This window comes from Thermobia domestica, chromosome 2, assembly GCF_964235325.1.
Source record: "Thermobia domestica chromosome 2, izTheDome1.hap1.1, whole genome shotgun sequence".
In the NCBI taxonomy this organism is placed as follows: Eukaryota; Metazoa; Arthropoda; class Insecta; order Zygentoma; family Lepismatidae; genus Thermobia; species Thermobia domestica.
The window spans coordinates 56,816,338-56,837,294 of record NC_137455.1 but is presented as its reverse complement, the minus strand read 5'-3'; the positions used below and the strand labels follow the sequence as shown (position 1 = coordinate 56,837,294).

Genomic DNA, 20,957 nt, shown 5'->3' with positions numbered 1-20,957 from the left:
GTTTGTTTTACTCTCAGGAATGACTCCTCTGCTTTTGTACAACGAATTTAGCGCCATACTGTATACATCTCTCTCTCTCTCTCTCTCTCTCTATATATATATATATATATTAGGGTGGGCCGAGAAAACTTTTTATTTTTTTTTAAGTCGCTATAGCGCGGAAAAGTTGCCTTTGGTACCGATTAGAAAAATTAAGAAAAAAAATTAAATCGGTTAACATCTTGCGTTTGCCCATCGCAGTTAAAGTTTACCAAAAATGACGAAAATCTTGTGATTTTTAATTTCTTGCGTCTTATAAATAAATAATAGTTAATCGATTCCATGATTTATTTTCTGTAATATAAATTGTATTAAACTGTAAAAAATAGTTATTGTATTTTTTAAATTCACAACATAACTGAAAATTATTTTCCAAAAAATAACATTTTTCATTTGTATATCATAGTTTGGATTATTTCAGTTAAATGACTGGTTTAAAAAGCAAAATGAACATTGTAAAATCGTTCATGCAAATTTTTTTATATATATATATATTTTTTAATTGCACTTAAAATTAAAATAATTACATCTGCAGCTCTTCGCCCATTCGTAAACAGGAATGACCCAGAACTTATCACGAGGAGGTGGCTGCAGTTCGAGTTCCACCCACACCCTTCCCAACCAACTATCCAATGCAGATGTGTTTTACATAATTTTAGTTAATCCTTGATTTTTGTGGATTTTTTCACTTGTTTTAGCAATGAGAATTCACTTTGAAATGAGATTTTTGGCTGAAGTGTGGAATAATAGCTCTGGATTGCAGAGTTGCCCTGATATATCCATCTCTTGACTGAGTACCACATACTTTGCCAGCTGCTTCTCTTACGTGCTTTATCTCGTGGTATTCTGTCTAGAATTGTTTTTGTTCATCAATCATAATTTCTTGCAATATGTCCAGTATATTTTCTAGTCCATGTTAAAAATCATTTCATTAGTACCAGTCAATAGTTGCCAAATAATTCATTTCTACTGTACATATTTGGCCTACAAATAGTTCAAATTCACTACTTTTGAAGCACAGACACGCTAGTTTTGGATCTTCGAATTTGACAACACTGACTCAATGATTTAAATCAACACAATGTGAGGACCTCCATTTGGTCTAGTGGCTAGCACGCTTGACTTCGGTTCGCGTGGTCCCGAATTCGGTTTCAGGTGGGGGTACAGTTGAACGACCGAAGTGGTTTGGATTCCATTATAATCATTAGCTCCACCTCTCCTTTAGACGCCCTAGCATAATCATGGGACTTAAAACTAAAACAAACCAAACCAAAAATCAACACAATGAGTATTACTAACTGTAAGTCCTTGAATAATTGCATATAGCTATATGGTATGGATCGAGTTTGAGGTGGTTCGTGGTCAAACTAAAACAAGTGAAATGTAACTAGGGTGTAATTAGAACTTTTAATTAACCCTGGTTTTGTGTACATCAGGATTTAAGAGATCCATTAACTTGAAACGCCACCATCCCAAAATTCATTCTTTTATATGTCATCATTTTGCACCGATTTTACACCGTTTTGCACCTTGATTGAAACATTTTGTACCCTCACCATTACTGAGAAATTCGAAATTCAAAATGGTGTTCCAAGTTAATGGTATTTCAACCACTAACTCGTTTAAAGATTTAACAGTACCATCATCAGTTCCTAGTTTTGCACCGTTTTGCACCCTCTTTCAAAAATTTTGTACCATCACCCAAACCGCAAAAATAACAATTGAAAAATCAAAATTCAAAATTCAAAAATTGCCTCAAAAGCGAAATTTAAGTTTTAACCTGTCATAAGGTATTTCAACCACTAACTCGCACGTTTTGCACCCTCAGAAAATACCAATATTTCATTTTGTACTCTCACAGTTACCAAGAAATTTAAAATTCAAAATGTCGAATTACCATTAACTTGGAAGGCCACCAACTCGTTTCGAAGAATTAACAATATCAGCGTCATCTACGAGTTTTACACCCTCAAAAAATGTCGATATTTCATTTTGAACCCTCCCAGTTAATGAGAAAATTAAAATTCAAAATATCGAATTACCATTAACTTGGAACGCCACCAATTTGTATTGAAGAATAAAGAACACCAGTGTCTTCTACGAGTTTTGCACCCGCAAAAAATGTCGATATGTAGTTTTGTACCTGACAGTTAATGAGAAATTCCGAATTCCAAATGCCGAATTACGATTAACTTGGAATGCCACCAATTCGTATTAAAGAATTAAGAACAACAGCGTCCTCTACGAGTTTTTCACCCTCAGAAAATGTCGATATTTCGTTTTGTATCCCGACAGTTAATGAGAAATTCCGTATTCAAAATGCCGAATTACCATTATTTTGGAACGCCATTAAGTTGTACTGAAGAATTAAAAACATCAGCGTCTTCCACAAGTTTTGCACCCTTAAAAAATGTCGATAATTTATTTTGTACTCTCACAGTTAATGAGAAATTCAAAATTCAAAATGCCGAATTACCATTAACTTGGAACGCCACCAACTCATTTTGAAGAATTAAGAACACCAGCTTATTCTACGAGTTTTGCACATCATAATAACTTCCAGCAAACAATCGGGTGTAAAAGTGAGGGGGAACGCAAATGGACGCCTTTACCCCGCTTCCAAAAAAATATCTATGGCGTTAAAAGTTAATGACAATATCTATGGCATTCTCTACTTCCTAAAAAAAAAAAAAAAAAAAAAAAAGCAAGTGACAAAGATAGACACAGGGAACAGCGAGACCTCATGTGTCCTCTTCCTTTTCAGATCCACTTTTACCTATGCTAATAATAAAATAATGTACTTTATCAGTATACTTAGTCATATTTTAACGTAATTAATTGAACTATCTTGTAACATAATATCTGCGTATTAGTAGAGTTTAATTAATTATTCATTACTAAACTATCCTTTTGATAAAATATGTTGTTTTACTGTAGACAAAACTGTTTGTGACATGTTGAATTTGAATTCCTCGTTAACTGACAAGACACAAAACGAATTATCGGCATTTTCTGACGGAGCAGACTCATAGGAAACGCTTATCTTATTTCTTCAAAATGAGTTCGTGCTGTTTCAAGTTAATGATAAATAGGCACTTTAAATTGAAAATTTCTCATTAACTGTAAGGGTACAAAATGAAATATCGACAGTTTCAGAGAATATAAAACTCGTAGAAGACGCCAGTGTTCTTAGTTCTGCAATACGAATTGCTGGTATTCCAAATTAATGATTATTAGGCATTTTGAACTTTAAATTTCTCATTATCCATATTTTCTAAAAATGCTAAAACGGTAGAAGACTCTAATGTTGTTATTTCTTCGAAGTGTGTTGCTGATTTTCCTGGTTAATGTTATTTCGGCATTTTGAATTTGGAATTTCTCATTAATTGTGAGGTTACAAAACGAAATATCAACATTTTCTGTGCGTGCAAAACTTGTAGAAAACGCTGGTATTCTTGGTTCTTCAATACGAATATGTAGCGTTCCAAGCTAATGGAAATTCGGCATTTTGAATTAGGAATTTCTCATTAACGGCGAGGGTACATAATGAAATATCGACATTTTCGGAGGGCGCAAAACTCGTAGAAGACGCTGGTGTCCTTAATTCTTCAGTACAAAATAGTGGCGTTCCAAGTTAATGGTAATTCGGCATTTTGAATTAGAAATTTATCATTAGCAGTGAGGGTATGAAATGAAATAGCGACATTTTCTGAGGGTGCAAAACTCGTAGAAGACGCTGGTGTTCTTAATTTTTCAGTATTAAATAGTGGCGTTCCAAGTTAATGGTAATTTGGAATTTTGAATTAGGAATTTCTCATTAACGGCGAAGGTACAAAATGAAAATCGACATTTTCGGAGGGTGCAAAACTCGTAGTAGATGCTGGTGTTCTCAATTCTTCAGTACAAAATAGTGGCGCTCCAAGCTAATGGTAATTCGGCATTTTGAATTAGGAATTTCTCATTAACGGCGAGGGTATAAAATAAAATATCGTTATTTTCTGAGGGTGCAAAACTCGTAGAAGACGCTGTTGTTCTTAATTCTTTAATACGAATTGGTGGCATTCCAAGTTAATGGTAATTCAGCATTTTGAATTCGAAATTTGAAGATGGTCACACTACAGGTGTTCTAATTGGCCAAATTTGAAATGACTCTTTCTCGTTTATTTGAATTTTACAAAAGTTTTGTTGATAGTAAAAATTCACTAAGTTCTGAGCTACATAAAATTTGAATATGATAGTGTTGTCAACGGCTTGAGTGTTTTGGTTCACGGCTAAGTCACTACCGAGCTGAATCGAGAATTGAGCCGAGGCAACAGATCTCAAAACCGAGCCGGTCCGAGCCAATGTCTCACATGAGCTGAGCCGAGCCGAGAAAAAGAGAGCTGATGGCTCACCTGAGTCGAGCCGAACTGAGCCAGGGGCTCGTCGCAACCGAGCCGGTTCGAGCTGATGACTCAATTCCGCCGAACGAAACCGAGCCCATGGTTCACGTGAGCCAAACCGAACCGAGCCGTGGCTAACCTGAGTGGAGCCAATCGGTCACCTGAGCTGGGCCGATGGCTTATCGCAACTCATCACTATGAAGATGTCGCACTACAGGTGTTCGAATAGACCAAACTTTGAAATGACCCCTTGATTTTTATCTAAATTATAGAAAATCTTTTACTGGTGATAGAAGAAAGTACAAAATTTAGACAAAATTCTAAGATTGTTAAAAGCTGGAATTTAAAGATATTGCACTACAAATAATCGATGTGGCTAAAATTTTAAAATGTCCCTAATTCATTCTTTTAAATATTACAAAATTATTTTTGGTATTTTTAAATATTACAAAATTATTATTATTTTTACAAAATGTTCCTAATTCGGACAAAATTATGAGTTAATTAAAATTAGGACTTAAATATTGCCGCACTACAGGAGATCGAATTGGCCAAATTTTGAAATGACCCTCCATCGTTTATTTGAATGGTACAAAGTTCTTCGTGGTAAAAGAAATGTACTTAGTTCTTAGTTAGTCAAAATTCGAATAAAAAGATATCGCACTACAGGTGATCAAACTGGCAACTATTTGTAATTGCCCCCCATTGTTAAATTGAATGGTACAAATTTTTTTTCATGGTGTTACAAAAATGAACAAAAGCTAGACTAAATTTTGAATAATTAAAATTAGAATTTGAACTTTATCACTACAAGTGATGCAAGTGGAAAAAATTTGAAACGGCACTAAAGCTTTTATATGAGTGAGGAAAAAAATTCGACAAAATTCGTAAAACTGGAGCTAGTTAAAATTCGAATGGAAACAACATACTTCAGGTAGTCAAAGTGGACAAATTTTGAAGTTACGCCACCCTCCTTTATTTAAAAGGTTCAAAATTTCTCCTTGGGTGGCCAAAAAAGAACAAAAAATGGACTAAATTTTGAACTAGTAAAAATTCAAATTTGAAGATGTCGCACTGCAGGTGATTGAAGTGCCCCAAATTTTAAAATGGTCCTCCCTCGCTTATTTTAATGGTACAAAGTTTTTTCTTGGGTGGACAAAAATTGGACAAAATTCTGAGCTAGTTAAAATTCGAATTTGAAAATGTCGCACAAGAGGTGATCGAAGTGCCCCAAATTTTGAAATGGCCCTCCCTCGTTTATTTTAATGGTAAAAAAATTTTTCTTGGGTGGACAAAAATGTACAAAAATTGAACAAAATTCTGAGCTAGTTAAAATTCGAATTTGAAGATGTCGCACTACAACTAAATGGACCTATACGAATGTAATAACACAGCTAACACTGAAGAGGACTTCTGCACAATTGTATTTCTAGAAAAAAATCAAAATAAATTAAATTGCTCAAATTTTATGTCAACGCATTCAAGTTCCACATTCCTTCCACGTCTCATATAAGACCTCTCTGTTGAAAGAGATGTTAAACCCAAAAATCGAGCAATCAATTACCATTATGCCTACAACAAATAATGTGGAAAACATGATAAGATAGATTTTTGTAGACTGAAATTGAAACCCGTGGTAAGTGCCAACAATGGAAAATTTGGGTTTAATATCAAAATGTGGCCTATTAGCCTAACACTGCTCAGTGAAAAACGAACTATCTCTTATTCACTGTGGAAGTAGTTCAAATAATCCCCAGAAGAATGCCTGTGTGTCTATGTTCCACCATTTCTGAAGTAAAATCTGGTCTTTTTACTTAACATTTTCACTTTCGCACGGATTTTAGAGTCAGTCTACATATGTAAATGTTTCTCTCCTAATCGAGTCGTAACCCTTTCTAAAATCAATAAATAGTTGATAACCGGGATATGGTATTCCCACTTCTTTTCGAGTATTTATCGAATGGTAAATATTTGGTCGATAGTTGATCGATTTCGTCTAAATCCACACTGATAATCTCCAGTAATTTCATCTGCGTATGGGATCAATCTAGCTAATATATATATATATATATATATATATATATATATATATATATATATATATATATATATATAATCCTTCAGCAGCGAGGCTAAATAAGACCATGACCTACAGCTTAACGTTAGATCCGAATCACATGAGCTTGCAAAAGGAATCGAACCCGGGACTTAAATTTCAGAAAGGGTACGGAAGACCACCCTTAAATTTGGAAATATTAAACAACAAAATGTGGTAAATATTCTCTAGGACTCGGATATATATACAGGGTGTATCAAAAGTCCCCTGAGAAGGTAACTCTGTTATTATCAGAGTTACAACAAAATATAAGAGCTAAAACCGTCTCTAAATATGATGTTTTTGATCTAAAGTGAAGGATTTTTTTTTAAAACCGGAAGAGCCATTTGGACTGTACACTCCAAAGTTAAAAAATGCAACGTTGTCATTTACCACAACATAAGAGAATGAAATTACTGTTTTTTACGCTAACATATCGTTGGTCATCCCCCATTTCAAGCAGTAACTTCTTCATTTATATTGTGAGTCCAGGTAAATGGCAATATTGCATTTTCATTTAAAATTGAGCGTCTAAAACGGCTGGTCCGATTGAAAAAAATTCTCCACTTTAGATTAAAAACATCAATGTTGGAGATGGTTTTCCCTCTTACATTTGGTTGTAACTTTGATAATAACAGAGTTACCCTATGTCAGGGGACTTTTGAGACTCCTTATATATATATATATATATATATATATATATATATATATATATATATATATATATATATATATATATATATATATATATATATATATATATATATATATATATATATATATATATATGGTTGGTCCTGCTTATTTTCCCCTTTTGTGAGTAAAAATTGTCAAGAATTCAAATTGCAGAAGTTTTTAACCTATTATATCCTCTTCAATGTTTTATTATATTATACGCCTATATGAATGAATACAAAGATCAATTCTCTTTCATAGGATATAGGTATATACATTCATCCTTTCCTTTTATAATTTGGGAGGAGTACATTGGCCCACCTCTTAAATTTGGGAATTGTCGATATATATATATCGGCGCCCGGGGCGAAGTAGAGTTCAGAGCCCCCTACATTTACCTTAGCAACCTTTTCTTTTTTATTTTATTTTATTTGTATGCTTTACGGATAAGAAAAGCAGCTTTTGTTATTATGCTACGCTAATTTTTTAAGTAGTAGCTTGGACAGACTATCATAATAACCAAAAATGATAATTATGTATTCTTTTTTTCAAATAAGAGCTGTTTTCAATAGGCTTATTTTGAACTTTTTGTTAAACTTGACAAAACTACCTTTGGTCGTTTGTTACAAATCCACTTGGAGAAAAGTTATGGAAATTTACTATTATTTATAATTTGAAATAAAATATATATAAGAAATAAAATTTTTATATATTAGAAACAATGTGCTTTTAGAATGTTCAAAATGGGTGACAGCATTAATTTCCAGTAATAATTGTAAATTTCTGTAATTTTTTTTTTCTGTATGTGCTCACACAAATAGCAATTTAATTTCGATTCTTTTACGCTTAAAAATATTTTGTGAAATGTAGTGCAAATTCAAAAGAAATCTTTTCGAATTTCTCAGTCTTCATTCTCACCGTCATGATTAATCCAATTGGGTAGAAAAGCGTGATTATCTAAGCAAACTAATCTCCACCAAAACGATGAACACGTATTTCAGACTTTGAAGGTATCTGATTTTGGAAACGCTCCTGCGTAGCCTATAAGTCATAACTCGGCACTTTATATATCACATGATCATTAACAAATCACATATCAATATAATAACTTTTTAAGGTAATAAGTAAAAACTTGTTATGACGCTTATTGAAACAATTGGGTTGCGAGCGAAGCGAGCAAGAAGTTTTAACAAACCTATTTTATTTTATTTTATTTTATTTTTTAACTGACAACACCATTCATTTAATAGGGCGCCAATACGTTTTCGGGGCGACGACGCGTCACCAGTGGTCCGAATAGCGAAAAAGGCGGACAAAATAGGGAGGAGTTCCTGAAGGGTTCTGAAACTGTGTATATGATGGTCTTCAAAGTTGGTGATTACGAATTCGGTATCAAAAATGAAAAATTCGAAATGGCGCATCCAATATGGCGGACCGAAAAATGACAAATTCATATTATGGATGTGAAATTGGGTACAGAGAGGTTTGCGAGGTCACAGATAACAAATTTGATAATAACATTGTAAATTTCAAAATAGCGGATCAAATATGGCGGAAAAATGTATAAAATGGATGTTACGGAGCTGAAATCGATATAAGACACGTACTAATTTCATGGAGCAAAAGTGGAAGTAGTTGTTTATTTAATAAGCACACAATAAACGTCCTTGTTACAGGCCTAATTCATCTTAAGACGCAGTATTTGCGGATTCATCATCTTGTGTGGTTATTTTCAGTAGCGCAGTCACATCCTGATGCAGTTTCTGGGTTTTCTTCTTCGGGGGATCTACCAAGGTGGAAATTACTGGATCTGAACTCAACATAAGTCTTTGAAAGATCCGAATGACTGCCTACTCTTGATGTTTTTCGAGTGTTCTCTGTATTTCCGCACATCCTTGTGTTTAGATTCAAAGGCCTCTGAAATCTTCCCAATTGGTAAAAGACCTGCATGCACAATTACTTACCCGTGAATAAGAGCTTTGTGCACGGTGGGTGGCATGTAGTACCATGGGTATAATCGCACAAATAACTGAGCAGTTTCGGTGCAGTACGTGCTGAATTTTGCAATATCTATATCATGTCCACAGGAAATTGTTGTCAAGACAGTTCCGAAACGTGACGTTAACTGCTGATTCACCCCTGTTATCTCCGAAGCTATTTGAGATGCTACAAAAAACCTGTGGGCTTTATTATCATCATTTGGTGGTTCCATAACCATTCTTGGGTATATTCACACTGAGGCGTAGTATACTTCTGAACTTCTCTTGGATAATTTGTGTCCTGCTTTCGAACATTTGACGGGTTCCATCTTTCGCTCTCGCTTTCCATTTCTGAAAATCTAATCTATAGAAGATATGAAAGATACACTCAAAAGAAAAAAATCAAATGTGTGCATGGAGAATGGAGTGTTCGAACTCCAAATGGGATAAATTTTGTGGCTCTGTCGTTTCCATCTCACCCTGTGTGCTTCCACTGTCAAATAAACACGATTGCTTTACATGCTTATCTCCTGCTCGTCTCGCCATCCCAGCCAGCCACCTTCAGTGGCATGATTCCAAGGTCATATTTCCTGTTATAGACGGAAGTAGACAATTAAACTTACACAGCATATTGACAACTATCGATTATCATCCATGTTTAAATTTCGTGGTGTACATGTGTATCCATTTTTTTAAAATTCTACAAGTAGTCTGTAGTACTCCAATACACACGAGTACTAATATGTGTGTTTATTATAACTACTACGATGCAATTCACATTGCTCATTCTAACTGTGACACGTACATAATACTATACCAAGTGCATAATAATTACAATATGGTCCTTCCTTCTCACCGTTCCTTGGAAAACAATTTCCCAAATTTAAGTCACACATTTGCTAATTTCCTGCAACGAAACTTCCGCCATTTTTGGGACATCTGCAGTTACCGACACTAAGAGATAATTCAGTCAATATCATGTAATTCTCATGAACTGGTTCTCGAAGATGGCTATTAGAACTTTTTCGTGTCTGTAACTTGCATTTCGCACAATGACTTTTGTCCACCTTTTTTGCTATTCGGAAAACTGTGACACTTTCTTTCTTCTTGCTCATTCGGCGATGGTATCAGCGCCAGGGTCGACTGCCCCGCTCATTCCTCCCCCCCCCCCTTCCCTAGCTATGGCTCTGTTGACTGTCTTGTCCCCATCTATGACTACAGAATTATCCAAAATATATTGTCAAAAGTGTCACATTATGTTTGGCGGGAATTTTAAATTTTGGCTGGAAAATTGAATCAGCATGAGGCGGGAATTTTGAATATTGTGCTTAATGTTTACCAGATAATGTTTTATTGTAACATATTATAATCATATGAATGAATGCGATGTTCTATCCATATGAAATGGAAAGACTTAAGATGGTACGGTATTATAACTGACATATTATTTATTAATTTTGCCTTATCTTTCATTGGACAAGAGCATCTTGATACATCTTAAATTTGGAGAAGAGTATATTTGGCCCACCCGCAAATTTTAGAATTGTCGAAAAATACAAATATGTAATTGTTCTCTAGGATTGTATATACTTTTTGTATGTTTGGGTGATCTAACGTGTGTCCTTTCATGGGTAAAAAATTGCCAAAATTCAAATTTTGACGTAATATTTCATCTTAACACTTTGAAATTGAGGGACAACTGATAGTCTAAGGTCATTGGTGCAATCTGCAGGGACGGCGCTAAGGGTGGGCGGGGGTGGGCAACCGCCCACCCGATGGATGGCCTCGCCCACCCATCCGCCCACCCCAACAGAACAGGGGTGTCATTAAAGGGGGACAGGAGGGGACAATTGCCCCCCGCAAGATTTTGAGGAATACATATACATTATCGATTGTCTACTAATATACTAGTGCAAACTGTGAAAGTCTTATGTTGTTGCTGTTCTTGCCTCCTCAAGCGAAGTCTGAAATGACACCCCTGCAACAGAAGAAGAATAATAAAGGTGACCAGTACCGGATTTTGGTTTGATGGGGCCCTAAGCTATTGAAGATAATGGGGCCAATTTATTTCTAGCATTCTTTTTCAGCGACAAAATTTCGCCTTTTCTGTTTGAATATATGCTATATGGTAATTTATGGACCTAATACATATCTATTAAGTAAATACGTTTTCGTGTATATTTCGTTAACTTAACTTACTGTTTTGAATACATTACAGAAAAACTGTAAAATTTGTAAAATTAGCAGTAGTTTAATTTGGTACCAATAAAGTCCCTTGCCGTTCTTTTTGCACCAACTATGATCCACGCTCCACGCCATGCTTCTACAATATGTGGAGACCGCATCATTTCTCATTTCAAGTTGTTTCTATTCAGTTTGGTAAAGTTTGAAACGTTTCCAGGGATCCGTGTAAGTAAATACAGTCTAAATATCATCCAGGGTTGGTAATTACTGCCTGAAGCTCAACTAATCGTGTGACCTTTTTCCAGGTCAGGTTACTGGAGTAACTCAAAATGGAATGCAACCCTCGAAGATTACACAAGGTGTAATACGACACAAATTCGCTGGAACCAGAGGCGAACTTAGAAGGTTAAAACTGGAGAAGGGGCAACTAAAACCCAGATTATGATAGATATATCGTGAGTTTACTCTAAACTTTCAAAAATATGTAAGTAATGGCTTCAATTATTTTTGTCACTCAAAAAACTGGGATCGTAGACCTCTCCGCCCCTGGATCCGCCCCTGCCTTTAGTGATCTATTATCGCACTCTATAGATCACTATATGAGCTCCTCCGTGACTAAGCGGTTAGCGTACGCACCTTTGGCGTGGGAGACCCGGGTTCGATTCCCGGTGGGAGCTCATGTGGTTTGGATTCCACGTTAATCAGTAGGTCCCGTCTCATGTAGCCTCGCTGCTGAAAGGGACGTTAAACTCAAAATCAACTCAACTCTATAGATCACTATGAAAATCAGTGCCAAGTTCTGAAAGTTATGAAAATACTTCTGCAAACTACTTTTCATACTTACGTACAACGAAATAAAATAGCTATAATTTCGCGATGTAAAGATTATTGCCGCTTAGGGCTGTAATTCCTTTATATTTTACTATTATTTCGCGAGCTTGTCGTTTCATGCCTTCTTCTTAAGCATCCACTGTTACCAGATTCAATTTCTTGTCGAATTCCAAATAGTACAAAAAAGGGTAGCACTAGAGTTCTATCCGCATACAAGATACTGTATCACTTATGCTGTGAAATCTTATTAAAGTAGCTAAGTGTAATGGCTGGAAAACAGGGTCCCGATTACAAATGGGGCTCTGAAACAAAATCCCCATTACAAGCGGAGCTGGGAAACGAGGGTTCCATTATAAGCGGGACTGGGCAACAGAAGTCCCATTGCAGGCGCGTTGGAAAACAGGGCCCTATTACTTGCTTCATGAGACCTTAATACATAACAGTACAGAACATCGTTGTTGTATGTGCGTTTTATCTTATTTGCTTTTTCTTATTATTTGGAAATGACATTAAAGCCACTTTTTCTTTAAAATTTTCGGGGGCCCCCAGGAGAGCTATAGCTTGTTTAGCTTATACGCAAATCCGGCACTGAAGGGGACATCCTGTACTTCACAAGCAATAGGTATTACTTTCGATTGTAATGTAATAGGTTCTATGACTCTGTTTAACTCTGCAATGGACAATGATTTTAAGACAGATACTTGTAGTAATATAATGATGCCAAAAGTCGTGATTAATGAATTGAAGTTTAACACACACGCACAATCGTGCTATTGAAACGCCAGTGTTTGTATGTGCTGCACCGAAAAAAAAATTGCTTTCTAAAAAGCCAACTAAATAATGGACAGAGCTGGCCAGTATTATCTATTGTCTCATTTTGAGAAAGAGAGGGAGGATTAAACAGATTTGTAAAAACCCTTATTATAGCATTGTTGAGTTGGTCTCTGTTGCGTTCAGAAGTCTTGGCAGTCGGTGCTTGTTCAGGTAATATGTCGAAAAAATTTAGCGATTTCTTCTCAGGCTCGGTGTCTTTCTCGTGTTCAAAGAAGCGCGAGTTTCAATCCGTTGATGTTAGTGATAATAATTCTTCTTCGATGGGGAAAAAGACAAAAATTACAAATACATGTGACAAACTGGATTCGCAATTTGAAGTGTTCGATTTCGAGGAAAGTGAAAATGAACTAGATGTTGGAGAGAGCAAAGACGACAGCATTGCTTCTGAAGTTACTCATTTATATTTTTTGCCTCTTGCTTTCTTGTAATAAATACTTCAAAGATAAAAATGTTTGCAGCAGCCTATTTTATCCTTGTTTTACTTTACCTACTTATTGTGTATTTTATGTTATTAACGAAAAGTAGAGTATTATCTGTTAGTCTGCGTTGTTTGGACCTTCTTGTATTTCTATGCATTCATGTGTATTCTTGGAGGGAGAGGACTTAAAGCAGTCTTGAACTTCTTCAACTACACAGAACACACTGTTATTATTATTTAAAAAGCTGAAAGTAGAGGTAATGTGTGTGCCACGCGGAATTCGATAGGTCGAGCATATTGCCACGAACTCCCGCAGCCCATCCTAAGTCCTGCATTTCTTCAGTCTTACCAGGTGAATGCTGGAATGGCACCTTCTATAAGGCCAACACAGCTGTTTTCCACATCCTTGTTTCTCCCCTATTTCGGTCTCAGCCTTAGCTAACTAAAGAGTATAAAAATTGAAATTTAATTATTGTCAAAAAATGTCTACATTGCCCAGTTCTCATTTTCGTTGTCCGCCCACCCAGAAACTAGGTCCGCCTCTTTCCGCCCACCCCATCAAGCGTTCCTGGCGCCGTCCCTGGCAATCTGATTGGTTGATCCCTGCCTCTGATTCGCAATATCAACTTTGAATCTTAACGATTGCACTATAAGGTCATTCGTAGAAATTGAAAGTAATTTATCTGTTTCCTTTACTTTAAAGGACAGTACCATGAGACATAAAACTGGAAATTTCATTTCAGTTATAGAATTGATTGAGAAACTTCAGTTGAAGAAGAACTTTGACTACTTCTGTCAATATCAATTGTTTATCAATAGTGAATAACTTGAGTTCTTTGTGCTGAGTAAAGTACGTAAATTACGTTAAATAATTCTGTAAGACTTGTATATTAGAAACGTGATTATTCAATGGCAAATTTTTTCTCTAATATTTGTGCCTATCAGAATTTAAGGAATGCCTTAAAAGTAAAACATCACTGAAAGCTCCAAAGCCAGGAGACCATTAGCTGGCAATGACATCTTTCAGCAGGATAACGCTCCTTGTTACAAGGCCAAAGTTGTACTGCAGCGGTTCGAGGAGCACAATAGTGAATTTTAATTGCTGCAAGGTCCACTTACTCGATCTTAGTCAGTTGAACGCCTTTAGGATGTTATTGAATGTCACATCGAAGCTCATCGACTATCTCAGCAGAATTTACATTAATTAAGTGACTTGGTGTGAAGTTGTGGTGCGCCACACAGGCCGGTAGCCAGCTCAAAAATGTAGGGGGCCCGATCCAACCATATTATAGTTCATTTGCAAGCCTGCCGTAAAAATATTTTGGGGGCCAGTAAAAATTTAGGAGGAACCGTCCCCCATAGACCCCTCTTAGATACAGGTCTGCCGCCACATACCTCCACCTAGCAAGATTCATTGCTACCATGCCTTACTGTCCTTTGAGCCAAATTTATACATGGCAGATATTTAGTAGATGGTCATAATGTTCTAACCGATAAGTAGACATCCCGGGTTCGATTCCCGGTGGGGACACTCGGAAGAAAAAGTGTAACAGCTTTTTCAGGCCAGACATTTTGAGTAAGATTTTTCCTGAGATTCCCTCATTCGCACCAAGCAAATGCCGTAATGGTACCTAATATAATGGCCCTAGGCCGCTTCCATCCTTCCCCAATCCTTTCTTCCTTCCCTTTCATCGGAGCGTGCGTGGGTTTTCTCGGGGTTCTCCCGTTTCCTCCCACTTTCTTCATTCCACCATTTCATTCATTACTCATCATCACCGTCTCCTTTAGCCTAACCGGCATAACCGTGGGACGTAAAACTCAAAGATTTCATTTCATTTCCTTTCATCGGATAGTGTGTTCGCTGAGGAACGTCATCTCTCATATACGTGACAGGCTAAGTTGCCATAGATACCGACAAGCCAGAAATCTAATTCCTACTCCAACTCTCTGGTAAGTAGACATAAATCTGTTAATATTGGGTTAGATTTTTCGTATACATAATTTTAATCTATTTGAAATAGGATCTGGTTGATGAAGAAAGAAACCTCAACTATTACTGTTTGAATTAGTTATTATTGTTTCAAACCTGAGTCCGTTGAGTTTAGATTAGGTTTTACTTCGTCAAAATGTGTACTAATAAAACTAATCTTTTTTATGTGAAAATCTAGTGTTTAAAAATTAAAAATCATTACATAAATAAATAAAATCAACAATTCCAGTGTTGTATGTGTTTACAATGCCAATTACACACAATGTGCATTATTATGAAAATGTTTTTACTTTATGCAAGCTGTTACAATTAATCTTCTTCTTTTATATTAAGGTGGATCACCATCCGGAAGTCAGTACATATTTTAGCTCATTGCCTTAACTACTGCGCAATGAAACGTTACATATTATAAATATTGTACTATAAGATAGAGTAATGTTTCAGCTACAGCACAAGACACTGACTCATTTGGTTGTCTCTCCTGATATCGAAAAATATAACAAATAAGAGAAAATATTTGATTTGTTTTACAATGAGCACACAAGATGGCACTTGCTGTAAGATCTTACTAGAAGTGCTCAGTTTTACGGAATGTTTATTTGTATGTGTGTAAAGTATTTTAAAGTAACGATATTATTACGAAATAGATATATTGTTTGACCATTTTTCATGGTATGTTTCATATTTTATTTAAATATTAATTTACAATTATGGAAATAGATTTTGAGACGAAACGCGCAGAACGCCATAATGCGTTGTTGCCAAATTTGTACGTTTACTGCTGTTGTCAAAATAAGGAAATTTCTGGATTCTAGCGTTGCAGTTCGAGAAGCACAATTGCGGTAAGGGTCGAAAACTAATTTCTCTAGTAAGTGTCCAAGCAGAATTCCATGATTACTTCCTTTATTATCTGGCATCAGTAAACACTGGACACTATCTGGCAACGCCACACTATTTAAGCAGCGTTTAGCATAGCACTCCCAACACCTAGTGATCCACCTTAAAACACATGACACTATTATAAGTTAGAACAGTGGTTCTCAACCGATGTGTCACGAGACACTGGTGTGTAAGGTAGTCCCCTAAAGTGGGTCGCGAAAGCGTAGAATTTAAATATCATGAATAGAGCAACCCACATTATGCTTTATTTTTTGTTTAATTATGCTTTATTTTTATCCAAATTATGCTTTATTATGCTTTATTGTTAATTTTAATCATTGTTTTACATTGTATAATGTATAACATTTACTATACATTAAATAATCTAAATATCTTGATCTATTTATTAATATTTTATGAAGCAATTTCTTTCATATTTAATGAACTTTCTACTTAATGCACTGTAAAGAGATATGCTTTGCTCGAATCAGTTTTTTTCTATCACTTGTGTGCACCTTAGAGATGCATATATACAGAAAGTATACAGAAAGGTGCACAAAAAGTACAGAAAGTGCTCAAGTTCGAGAGATATACATAACAATATAGTGTGGAGTTCTTGTGTACTATTCATTGTTGGCGGAAAGTTTTCTTTTTTTCTTTTCTCCACATCAAAGGATTACACCGACAAATTTACAGAAATAAAAATAAGCTTTTCATTGTTGCATTGTTATGTGCTCAATGATTTTGCATTGTAAATAGTTTTTTAAAATAAAAATATTAATATAGTATATGTTAAACTTGCAGTTAAATAGAATTTCCAAGAATTATGCTATTTTTTTAAATTATGCCTTATGTTTTATTTTTAAAATTATGCTTTATTATGCTTTTAAAATTAGTTTCTTCTGGACCCTTAGACAACCACAACCATATTCAAGATACCAACCATATGTGTAAATTGCTATTATGCTTTTTATGCTTTTCGGTTGCTCTAATCATGAATAATTTAATAATAAATAGTTAAAATCGAGACGGACTGTACCAGTAAACGTGATATTTTGACGTAAATTTCATCTTAACACTTTGAAACTTAGGGACAATTGATAGTCTAAGGTCATTGGTGCGATCTGATTGGTTGATCCCTGCCTCTGATTCGCAATATCAACTTTGAATCTTAAGGATTGTACTCTAAGGTCATTCGTAGAAATTGAAAGTACTTTATCTGTTTCCTTTACTTTAAAGGACAGTACTAAGAGACACAACTAGAAATTTCCAGCAGTAGCAATAAAGCTCAGTGCTATATAGAGTCATTATAAAAACTAATTGGTTTCACTATTATAATAGATATTATTAATCAGTAGAGCAACCCAAAAGCATAAAAAGCATAATAGGAATTTAGACATATGGATGTGGTGGTCTAAGGGCCCAGAAGAAACTAATTTTAAAAGTATAATTTTAGAAAATAAAGCATAAAGCATAATTTAAAATATATAGCATAATTCTTGGAAATTCTATTTAACTGCAAGTTTAACATATACTATTTTAATATTTTTTATTTACAATGCAAAATCATTGAGAACATAACAATGCAACAATGAAAAGCTTATTTTTATTTCTGTAAATTTTTCGGTGTAATTCTTTGGCGTGGAGAAAAAAAAAGGAAAAGAAAACTTTCCACCAACAATGAATAGCACACAAGAACTCCACACTATATTGTTATGTGCACCTCTCGAATTTGAGCACTTTCTGTACTTTTTGTGCACCTTTCTGTATACTTTCCCTTTCTGTATATATGCACCTCTAAGGTGCACACAAGTGATAGAAAAAACTGATTCGAGCAAAGCATATCTCTTTACAGTGCATTAAATAGAATGTTCATTAAATATGAAAGTAATTGCTTCATAAAATATTAATAAATAGATCAAGATATTTAGATTATTTAATGTATAGTAAATATTCTTCATTATACATGATTAATGTAAAACAATGATTGAAATTACCAATAAAGCATAATAAAACATAATTTGGAAAAATAAAGCATAATGTGGGTTGTTCTATTAATAAGCTATTATTATTATTTATAATAAAAATATGAAATAAATGTATCGGGATGGCCTGAACGTTCTGTAAATTGAAAAAGGTTGAGAACCACTACGTTAGAACTTAAACTAATATTTGATAAAGTATATAAACAATGTCCGCATGTATTCACCATTGATAGGCATAGGCCTAACAGTCCCTAATGATAATATTATCAGATTTTTCCTTGAATATTAGAACATTATTTAAAAAAAAAACAAAGAAAAGAATAGAGAAAAAGAGGTGTGAATCCCGTAAAATACCTTGAAAGTTGAACACATGTATAATTTAACGTTTTGTTAACGTTCAACTTCCTGTTTATAACGATGTTTTCATTAAACGTTCTAATAACCTTCGCAAAAAAAAAAAAAAAAGTCAAGGGAAAGGTACATGAAGACATGCCAGTAAATATAGATAAGAAAACAAGTTTTAATTTGTTGTTGAGAAGTGGACGTTAACACCAGTTTGTAGAAGCATAGTTTGTTTGAAAGAAAAAGGAAAATAAAGTAGAGAAAAATTCCCATCAAATTTTTTTTAATAGGTAGAATTAGGGACGTAAGCAGAGGGTGGGTCCGGAATTCCCGAAATTTCGACTTTTCTGTAAATTAAGTATGTTTTTATGAATGATTTTACAAATTTTAATATAATTTATGCTCGTAGTGAATTTGGAGCCTCCTAACCCATTTTCCGCTGATGTTGTGTTTTCGCAAGACTTCGTTTTTTTTTTTTTTTCTTATGTGCAACGTATTCAAAATAAACAAGTTACTTTAATATTGCCCACAAACTGAAAGATATAATTGTCAATTTTTTTATTGTTAGTTTATATAAGTTCATGTTTTATAACACAGTTTCAGTTTTCTCTAAATGTGTGATTTTAAAGCCTGACAAGAGCATTAGTTTATTTGTTGATCTGGCATCGCGTCTTGGCCTGCTCCGGTGTCAGAGTATCACAAAGTAGTTACTAGAAGACATGTGCACAAAGTTTATTTTCCATTGTTTCTTGGGTGTTTATGTCCATTGATTGTTTAGTATTGCGTTTCCGAAACGTCAGCGGAAAGGAAGTACAGAAGTTCATAAAAATGACCGCCACTGACATTTTTATATTTATGGATTACGGTTTGCCAGTGGTTATTTTCCTTATTGTGCTGATACAAGCAAACTGTGACAATGGCTTCACGTCATACTTTTCTTACACTCGAGGAAGCAGTGGATTATCTTTTCTCAGACTCAGATAATGATGAAGAAGAAATTGTAATATTACCTCCTGAACCTGCAGAAGTAAGCGATGAAGAAGAAGGGGACGATTGTGATATGAACGATGATAATCTCCCGCGTGACCTGTCAGGTCAGCTTGAGATAACCGAGTTGTAGACGGAATGGATGACCTTCTACGTCAAATGGTAACTCCAAACTTCGTTCATCTTGTGGTAACAAGAGGAAGAGAACAACTCGTGCAGCACCAATTTCCAAGTGGGTGAAAAAGGACGCTCATTATTCGATTCACTCTGTAAATCGAGAGAAGCAGTGTGTCTCAAATGTGCAAGAACAACTAATTGACAAAAATAGCCTCGAACTTTTCAGCTTGTTTTTTCATAAAGAAGTCTATGATCTTTTGGTAGAACAAAGCAATTTATATGCAACTCAAAACAAGGTTACTCGAGATAGGAAAAAATCACTTTTATAATGTATATATAGGAGCTTGATAACCCATAATATGCAAAATCTTCAAATTCTTTACATTGAAAATAATAGCGGCGAAAAATGGGCTAAGAGGTTTAGACCCCTCCCGAAATAAATTCCTATGTACGTGCCTGGCTAGAATTACTGTATCGATTTACAGATGAGTTGTGTAATTATTTACTGATACAGATGCATAGAAAATAATCATCTTAGTCGGTAGTATCTTATATCGCTATCATCTTAATTGGTAGTATAGTGGTTTTCTATTTAGATTATTAATTTAGGTTTCAAATGTCTTGAAATGAAATTCAGTTTGATGTAAGTTTATTAGATAACAAATCAGATTATTAACAAAACATCTTACAAATATTGCAGACATGTTCAAAGTAAATAATTCTAATAATTGATAATTTAGTGCACTAAAGATGTCTGCTATCTTCAAGACAAGTTAAGATTTACTGTACCAAGATCTGAAGGATGTGGTAATTTCATAGGCCTATCAGGAGACCTCCATGAGAACAATTTAAATACATTCTCAATGCAAGACAAAATTCAACAAATTAAAAAAGGTTAACTTACATGAAATTATTCTTATGAAATACATGAATATAGTCCTTCCCGTCTTCTTTCTTATTGCCAGTAAAATTTTGGGAAGTATTTATATAAATTGTGAAGTACTTTCACTGGCTTATAATACAAAAACAACTAGGACGTCATACATCCTTGTAGACTATTTTAAAGTTGTTTTTGTATTTGAAAGTTTCTCTATATTCCAACAATAACTATATGTGTAGTTCCTGTACATGCTTAATCAAAAGTTTTTGATACTTTAGTTTTAATACAATAAACATTTTAATATTTCACAGATTGTTAAAAGATGTTAACAATAGTCAAC

At 34.7% G+C, this 20,957-nt stretch overlaps 1 protein-coding gene across 6 annotated transcripts in view; it reads right to left on the bottom strand.

Annotated features, from left to right (window-relative positions):
• Window positions 1-20,701, bottom strand: part of LOC145672463 (fatty acid synthase-like) — a 342,995-nt gene extending 322,294 nt beyond the window's left edge. For 4 of the 6 annotated variants that reach the window (XM_081741622.1, XM_081741632.1, XM_081741635.1 and 1 more), the window contains exon 1: window positions 20,642-20,701. The gene's annotated coding sequence lies outside the window, so the exon portion shown is untranslated. The remainder of the gene's footprint in view (window positions 1-20,641) is intronic. The other 2 variants (XM_081741630.1, XM_081741627.1) reach the window with 2 other exon arrangements.
• Between the last annotated feature and the right edge of the window lie 256 nt (window positions 20,702-20,957).